Source organism: Grammomys surdaster, unplaced genomic scaffold (genome assembly GCF_004785775.1).
Source record: "Grammomys surdaster isolate TR1022 unplaced genomic scaffold, NIH_TR_1.0 263, whole genome shotgun sequence".
Classification (NCBI taxonomy): domain Eukaryota; kingdom Metazoa; phylum Chordata; class Mammalia; order Rodentia; family Muridae; genus Grammomys; species Grammomys surdaster.
Genome location: NW_021604704.1, coordinates 3814523 through 3822667, shown reverse-complemented (window position 1 = coordinate 3822667; position 8145 = coordinate 3814523).

The following is an 8145-nucleotide window of genomic DNA, read 5'->3' as shown; positions in this document are numbered from 1 at the left end:
TATACATTAAAAAGGGAAAGACCCACCCGCAGCACCACCACTCCAGGATTGGATAGGTAGCTCAGCCCTTCCAAAAGATCCCAGTTTGATTATCAGTATCCATGTTCGAGGCCCACAACTAACCATAGCTCTATCTCTAGGGGATCTAACACTCTGTTCTAGCTTCTTGGGGGCACTGCACTTGTGGATGTGTATACCTACACAGACACACACACATAGACATATAACTAAAAATTGGAAAATACGAGAATTTTTAAAAGGAAAGACCTCAAACAATCTAACTCTACTGCCAAAGAAACCAGAGAACTACCTAGATGGGACCATAAGTATTCTTGCCACCAAACCTCACGGCCCAGGTTAGATTCCCTGGGATCCATATGGGAACAAGAACTAACTTTTGAAGCTTGTCTTGTGACATCCATACATTTAGTGTGTCACAAACACTTCCGTATTAGTCAGGGTTCTCTAGCATCACAGAACGTATGGGTAGTCTCTATATAGGAAGGGAATTTGTTGATGACTTACAGTCTGTAGTCCAACTCCTCAACAATGGTCAGCTGTGGATGGAAGGCTAAGGATCTAGCAGTTGCTCAGTTCCACAAGGCAAGCAGGAGAAGAAGAGCGAATCTTCCTTCTTCCAATGTCCTTATGTAGGTCCCCAGCAGAAGGTGTGGCCCAGATTAAACATGTGTACCAACATGCCTGGATCTGGGACTTGCTTTGTCCCAGATGACCTTGAACTCAGAGATCTCCTTGCCTTAGTCTCTTAGGATTCATAGCAACTATGCCTCAAGATCTCCATGCCAAGATCCAGATCAGAAACTTGTGTCTCCAAGATCAGGATCACAGGTAAGCTTTCCAATTCTGGATTGTAGTTCATTCCAGATATAGTCAAGTTGACAACCACTACAGTCCACCCCTTGTCAGCTTGACACAAATAATATCTCATGTCCACATGAAACAATAACAAGGTCATGAAACGCATTTGTAAATTTACAATGGAACAATATCCCTTTTTTTTTTTCGAGACAGGGTTTCTCTGTATAGTCCTGGCTGTCCTGGAACTCACTCTGTAGACCAGGCTGGCCTTGAACTCAGAAATCCGCCTGTCTCTGCCTCCCAAGGAACAATATCCCTTAAGAACATTCTTTTAGTATCTCAAGTTAAATACCAATTGATGTTAAAGAAATTGGAAGAAAGACAAATGTATTCTTTTTTTGTTTGTTTGGTTGGTTGGTTTTTCGAGACAGGGTTTCTCTGTGTAGCCCTGGCTGTCCTGGAACTCAGTCTGTAGACCAGGCTGGCCTCGAACTCAGAAATCTGCCTGCCTCTGCCTCCCAAGTGCTGGGATTAAAGGCGTGCGCCACCACCGCCCGGCCTACAAATGTATTCTTAACAAAATAAAACAGAAGCATTCATGTTACTTTATAATCCTCGTTTCTGCAACTGGTTACGTGGCCTTAGCTGGTATTTATAACTACCTTCCTCTACCACTATTTCCTTTACCCTCTGCAAGCACCTCAGCAGGTCTTGGCTCTTTTCCTGGAGGAGTGACCCATGCCTTCATTCCTGATGGGTCTGCGTCCTTTGTCATCCTGCTTGGATTAGACTGTTGTAGTTTCCCATTGACTTTAATCACAGGACGTGGTGGTACTAAGAGACACCCTAAGCGATCTCCTGCACTGTAGACATAATCCTGCTTACCTCCATTGTGGAGAGGCAGTCCAATTTCCCCATGGTAATCTGGATCTATCACCCCTCCTAATACTGTTATGCCTTTCTTAGCCTGTTGATTTAAGGACATTAGAAGCCCAAAATGACCAGGGGAAAGTCTGAGCTTCCAGTTCAATGGAATGTTTGTTGTGGCTCCTGGTAGGAGCACTTCCCCCTCTGGAACTAAAACTTCTAGGCCAGCAGAACCTAGGGGACTGGAAGCACAATCTTTCCTAGAGAGTCACTAGGAATGATAGTGAGTGGAACTATTCGTTTCCACCCCTTGATTCCTGGACCCATGGATTCTGGCTATGGGAGAAACTGTACCATATATCAGACGCTGATTCAAAGCCTATACTGCCTTCTGAAGAACCCTGCCCCAGCCCTCCATGCTGCTGCCATCAAATTGGTGCTGTAACTGTGTCTTCAAAAGGCCAGCAATCCCATCTTTCTATCAGACCAGCTGCTTCAGGATGATGGGAAACATGGTAAGACCAGTGGATTCCATGATTGTGAGCCGACTGTCACACTTCTCTGGCTGTGAAATGAGTTCGTTGGTCAGAAGCAATACTATGTGGAATACCATGACAATGGATAAGGCATTCTGTAAGTCCACAGATGGTGGTTTGGGCAGAAGCATGCAGAAAAGGCAAATCCATGACCAGAATAAGTATCTATTCCAGTAAGAACAAAACGTTGTCCTTTCCATGGAGGAAGTGGTCCAATATAGTCAACCTGACATCAGGTTGCTGGCTGGTCACCTCAAGGAATGGTACCATATCTGGGGCTCAGTGTTGGTCTCTGCTGTTGGCAGATCTGGTACTCAGTAGCAGCTGTAGCCTGGTCAGCTTTGGTGAGTGAAGTCCGTGTTGTTGAGCCCAAGCATAGCCTCCATCTTGGCCACCATGGTCACTTTGTTCATGAGCCCATTGGGCAATGACAGGGATGGCTGGGGACAGAGGCTGACTGTCCACAGAACCTTTGGTGAGCATTTACATGGGACACAAATATCTTCACATCCTTTGCCCATTTGGAGAGATCTATCCACATACTTCTTCCCCAGATGGGACAACCCCATTACATAAAATAAATGTAATTAAAAAAAAATTTTAAAGAGACTTGGGGGAACATTGGGTATGGTGGCAAATGTCCATATTTTGGGTAGTAAGATTCAAAGCTATCTTATACTAAATAGGAAAATGCTATTTCAAACAACAACAAACTAGGAAAAAAAACCCTAAACCCCCAAACAGAAAGTCAAAACGATATTTGAGCAGAAATAAATTGAATAAAGTATAGTTTAAAATAAGAACAATAAGACCGGGGCTGGAGAGAGCTCAGTGGTTAAGAGTGTACACTGGGGACTGAGTGATGGTCCAGCAGTGAAGAATGCATACTGCAGGCTGAAGAGATGGCTCAGGGGTTAAGAGCACTGACTGCTCTCCTAGAGGATCAGAGTTCAGTTCCCAGCATCACATCAGGCAGCTCACTGCTGCCTACTACTACTCCAGCTCCAGGGCATCGAACATTTTCTTCTGGCTTCTGTGGGCATTTGCATTTGTGTGCACACACCCTTAGACAGACACGTGTGAATATACACACTTAAAAACAATAAAACTAAGAACTGTGTTTCTTAAAAAGATTAGCAAAATTGACAACTTTTAGTCACACCAAGAAGAAGAAGAAAAAGAAGAGGAGGAGGAGGAGGAGGAGGAGGAGGAGGGGGAGGAAGACAAAGAGGAAGAAGAAGGAGAAGAGAGAAGATAACTGATACCACAGACGTGAAAGGTAGTCATAGGCGACATGTTAGTGTCACAGCAACTGGATGAGCTAAAAGAAATGGCTAAAGTCCTAGAAGGTAATAAGTTACCGACTCGATTGGAGTTGGAGAAATACCCCCTCCCCCCAGCAGTCCCATAACTCTTAGAGAGGCTGAACGAGCAATCAAAGCTCGAACAGAGAAAAGCCGGGGGGGGGGGGGAGGGGTGAAGAGCAAGAGTGTATTCTCAGTAGCAGCTTGTGCAAAGTCATAGGTTCACCTAGAGGAGTACGGTGGAGGAGGAAGGGGAGGAAGAAGAAGGAGGAGGAAAAAGGGAGGAGAAAAGAGGGAGGGAGAGGAACTGTAAGGGGAGGGGCAAGAGGAAGAGGGTGGGAGCAGGGGAAGAGGAGGATAAAGATGAGGAGGAGGAAGGGGAAGGAGAGAATGGGAGGAGGAAACTTAAGCAGCCATGGCTTCATTGATGAATTCTCCTAAACATTTTTTTTTTAAATTAGTGCCAGTCTTTCCAGACTTTTCCAGTACACAGAAGAGGCAGGGTTACGTCTCAGTTCACTTTGTGAAGTGAACACTGTCTTCACACCAAAGCTGTGAATGACAGAGAAGCCGAGGGTACAGCATTAGGTTATTTAAAATGTTTTTTAAATAGATATTTATTTATTCATTTAGTTATTTAGTTTTTATGACAGGGTTTCTCTGTGTGCAACAGAGCCCTGGCTGTCCTGGCCTTGCTTCGTAGACCAGGCTGAATCACAGAGATTCACCTGCCTCTGCCTACTAAGTGCTGGGATTTTAGGCCTGTGCCACCACACCCAGCATTTATTTTTATTTTGTGTATGAATATTTTGACTGTGCAGCATATTCATGCCCAGTGCCTGCAGAGGCCAGCAAAGGGTATTTGATCTCCCTGGAATTGGAGTTACAGATGGCTAGTTGTGAGCTACAGTGTGGGTGCTGGGAACTGAACCTGGGTTGTCTGGACAAGCCGCAAGGACTCTTAGCCACTAAGCTGTCCTTCCAAGCCCAGCTCAATACTCTTTATTTTTTAAAGACTTCTTTATTTCATTTATATGAGTGCACTGTAGCTGTCTTCAGACACAGCAGAAACAGCCATCAGATCCCATTACAGATGACTGTGAGCCACCATGTGATTGCTGGGAATTGAACCCAGACTCTCTGGAAGAGCCATCTGTGCTCTTAACCACTGAGCCATCTCTCCAGCCCTCAATATTCTTGATAAACATACACGCAGATACCCTCAACACTTATTAATGACATAATTTAGCAGCACACTAAAATGATTGTCATGGCCCAGTGAGATCGGTTGATGGGGTGAGAGACTGACTGGTTTCATGTATGGAAATCAGTCTCAGTGCCGTACACTGTCCAAAAGCTACAAAGAACCAGAATCACATGATCCTCTTAGGCAGTTAGGAAAATCATTTCACAGAATTAAACATTCAGAAGAACATAAACAAGGAATAGAAAAAAAGGACCCAACATAATAAAGGCCACTTGTGCCAGGTAACCAGGTAACGATGCTAAGAGCCTAGAGGATCAAAAGCACAGACACCCATTTTTACCATTTACCACTACCACGTAGTACTGGAAGTCTCAGTAAAAGCAATTAAGCAAAAGAATGAAAGAAACGCTATTCTAATCAGAAAGGAAACATTTAAATCACGTGCCTATAGATCATATGATCTTGGACATAGAAAACCCTCAAGTCTGCCAGGCAGTGGTGGTGCATGCCTTTGATTCCAGCACTTGGGAGGCAGAGGGAGGCGGATTTCTGAGTTCGAGGCCAGCCTGGTCTACAGAGTGAGTTCCAGGACAGCCAGGGCTATACAGAGAAACCCTGTCTTGAAAAAACAAAAAAAAAAAGAGAGAGAGAGAGAGAGAGAGAGAGAGAGAGAGAGAGAGAGAGAGAGAGAGAAGAAAAGAAAAAAGAAAACCCTCAAACATGCATGCATCTGCATAGTGCTGGAACTAATGAATGGATACTGTGAACATTAAAATGTCTGAGATGACATGCTCATATTCCTGCAACCACAACACTCAGAAAACTGAGGCAGGAGGATTGTGACTTTGGTGTCAGTCTGCACTGCATAGAAAAATGGTTGTTTGTTTGTTTGCTTGTTTACTTGCTTGCTTAGTTGTGTGTCTGTGTGTGTGTGTGTGTGCTATTGTTATTGTTGTGTGTATGTTGACAGAAAAAATCAGTTATGTTTCAATATAATATCAGTTAGCAATATTTAAAAGGAAATTAAGGAGACAGTTTCAGGGCTGTGGAGATGGCTCAGTTGGTAATGTAGGTGCTATGCTGTATAAGAATAAGGATCTGACCGACAGTGATGGTGTATGCCTTTAATCCCAGCACTTGGGAGGTAGAGGCAGGTGGATTTTTATGAGTTTGAGGCCAACCTTGTCTACAGAGCGAGTTCTAGGACAGCCAGTGCTACACAGAGATTCCCTGTCTCAGAAAACCAAAAAAAGCAACAATAAAACAAACAAACAAAAAAATTAACCCATATTTTGATCTCCAGCACCATGTCCAAAGGTGGGCACAGTAGTGAGGGTCTGTAACCCCAGTGCTGGGAGAGGTCACTGCAGAAACAGGTGGACTCCAGTTTCCTGGATCCCAGCCAGTCTAGCAAAACTGATATGATCCAGACCTTGATCCAGACAGATCTCTGTGAGTGTGAGGCAAGCCTGGTCTACAGAGTGAGTTCCAGGGCAGCCAGGGCTACACAGAGAAACCCTGTCTCGAAAAACAAAACAAAACAAAAGAAACGAAAACCAAACGAAACCCAGAGAGCGTGTAGAGAAGGGTATCACCATTGATGTCCACTGACAGGTGAATGTGTAGGTACACTTGCAAACAGCACATGCACACACAAGTCAAAGAGCAGAAAACCAACAGAGTTGAGTTTAGTCATTTACAGCAGCATCAAAAAGAATAACCTCTGTAAGGATTATGTTAATAAATAAGAGAAGAGACTTCTACACTAAAAGCTATAAAACATGGCTCTAAGGAACTAAAAATACATCACATGGGAAGGCCTCCTGAAGGCATGGACTGGGAGACTTACTCTTACTACTCTACACTACTCAAAGCAGAATTCAGCTTCGGTACAGTCCCTACAAAGATCCATCTGCCCTCCCCCAGAGATAGAAAGGAAAGTATTAAAATTACTATGTAACTATAAAGGATCTCTAACATTAAAAAACAATAGTGAACAAGAAGAACACAGGTCGATGCTTCATATTCCCCCATTTCAAAATTGGTTACAAAGCTACAGTGAACAGAAGTGTATGGTATTGGCATAGAGACATACATGCAGAATGCAACAGAAAGAACAGAGAATTAAATATATGCATGGGCATATACGGTCAAGTGATCCTTGAAACTGGCTATCCACAGATGTTCTGGTTGGTCATGGAGTTTTATCACAGCCATAGAGACTGTAGCTAGGACAACAGGCAAAAAAATAAATTTGACATTTGTCTTACATCATATACAAATGTCAACTCAAAATAGGTTAAAGGCATGAACAGGAGATAGTAAACACTCATAGAAGATTGGGGGAAAAAATCTTCACAACACCAATCTTAGCAAAATGATTTCTTCCATATAAATCCCAAAACACAAACAACAAAGCCAAAACCAGACATGGAAAATTACATCAAACTAAGAAACTCCTGGTCACAATAGTCAACAGTATGAAAAAGCAGCCAGTAGAATTTGAGAAAGTGCTTCAAACTTTACAGATGATTTAATTTTTTTTTTAATATTCCAGACTGGCAAGATGACTCAGTGGGCAAAAGCATTTGCTGTCGGGCCTGACAGACCCCCCCCCCCCCACCCCAACCCAAAGTATAAGGAGAAAAAGGATACCACCAAGTTGTCTTCTGACCTTCCCACATGACCCTCCCCCAAAATAAACATGCAATCATTTTGCATTAATATCTTGGGTGGTGGTGATGCATGCCCTTAATCTGAGCACTCAGGAGGCAGAGGCAGGCTGAGTTCTAGGACAGCCAGGGTTATACAGAGAAACCTTGTCTCAAAACAAAACAAAACAAAACAAAAAAAGGTTAATATCTTGGGCTGGTGAGATGGCTCAGCAGTTAAGAGGACCTGAGTTCAATTCCCAGCATTCACATGGCAGTTCACAGCTGCTGCAACCCGTCCCAGGAGATTTGACAGTTTCTTCTGGCCTGCATTTGATGCACACACATACATACATACAGGCAAAATAACCACACAGAGAAAAGAAAGATGAAAACTTTTACTAACAACTCAATAGCAAAACAAAACAAAAACCTGATCTGGAGGTGGACAGAGGACAATAGGCATTTCTCATGAGAAGACAGGAAGTGTTGAGACTTGTGAAACCGCTCATCTTCACTAAACTATGAGCAAACCACTAAGAGGTATCTTATCACATCTCGTAGGGGGCATGATAAAAATAAATAAGTAAATAATAAAAGCAAAAAAAAATGATCAGTGGAGAAAGATATGGAGAAACTAGTGCCCTTGCTGAGCTGGAAGTAGCTGAGGTGTTTCCTTAAAAATCTATGTCCAACATAAAGCCTTTCGATTCCATCTGCTTATTATTCAACAGAACCAAAAGCAGCTCTCTCTTCTCTTC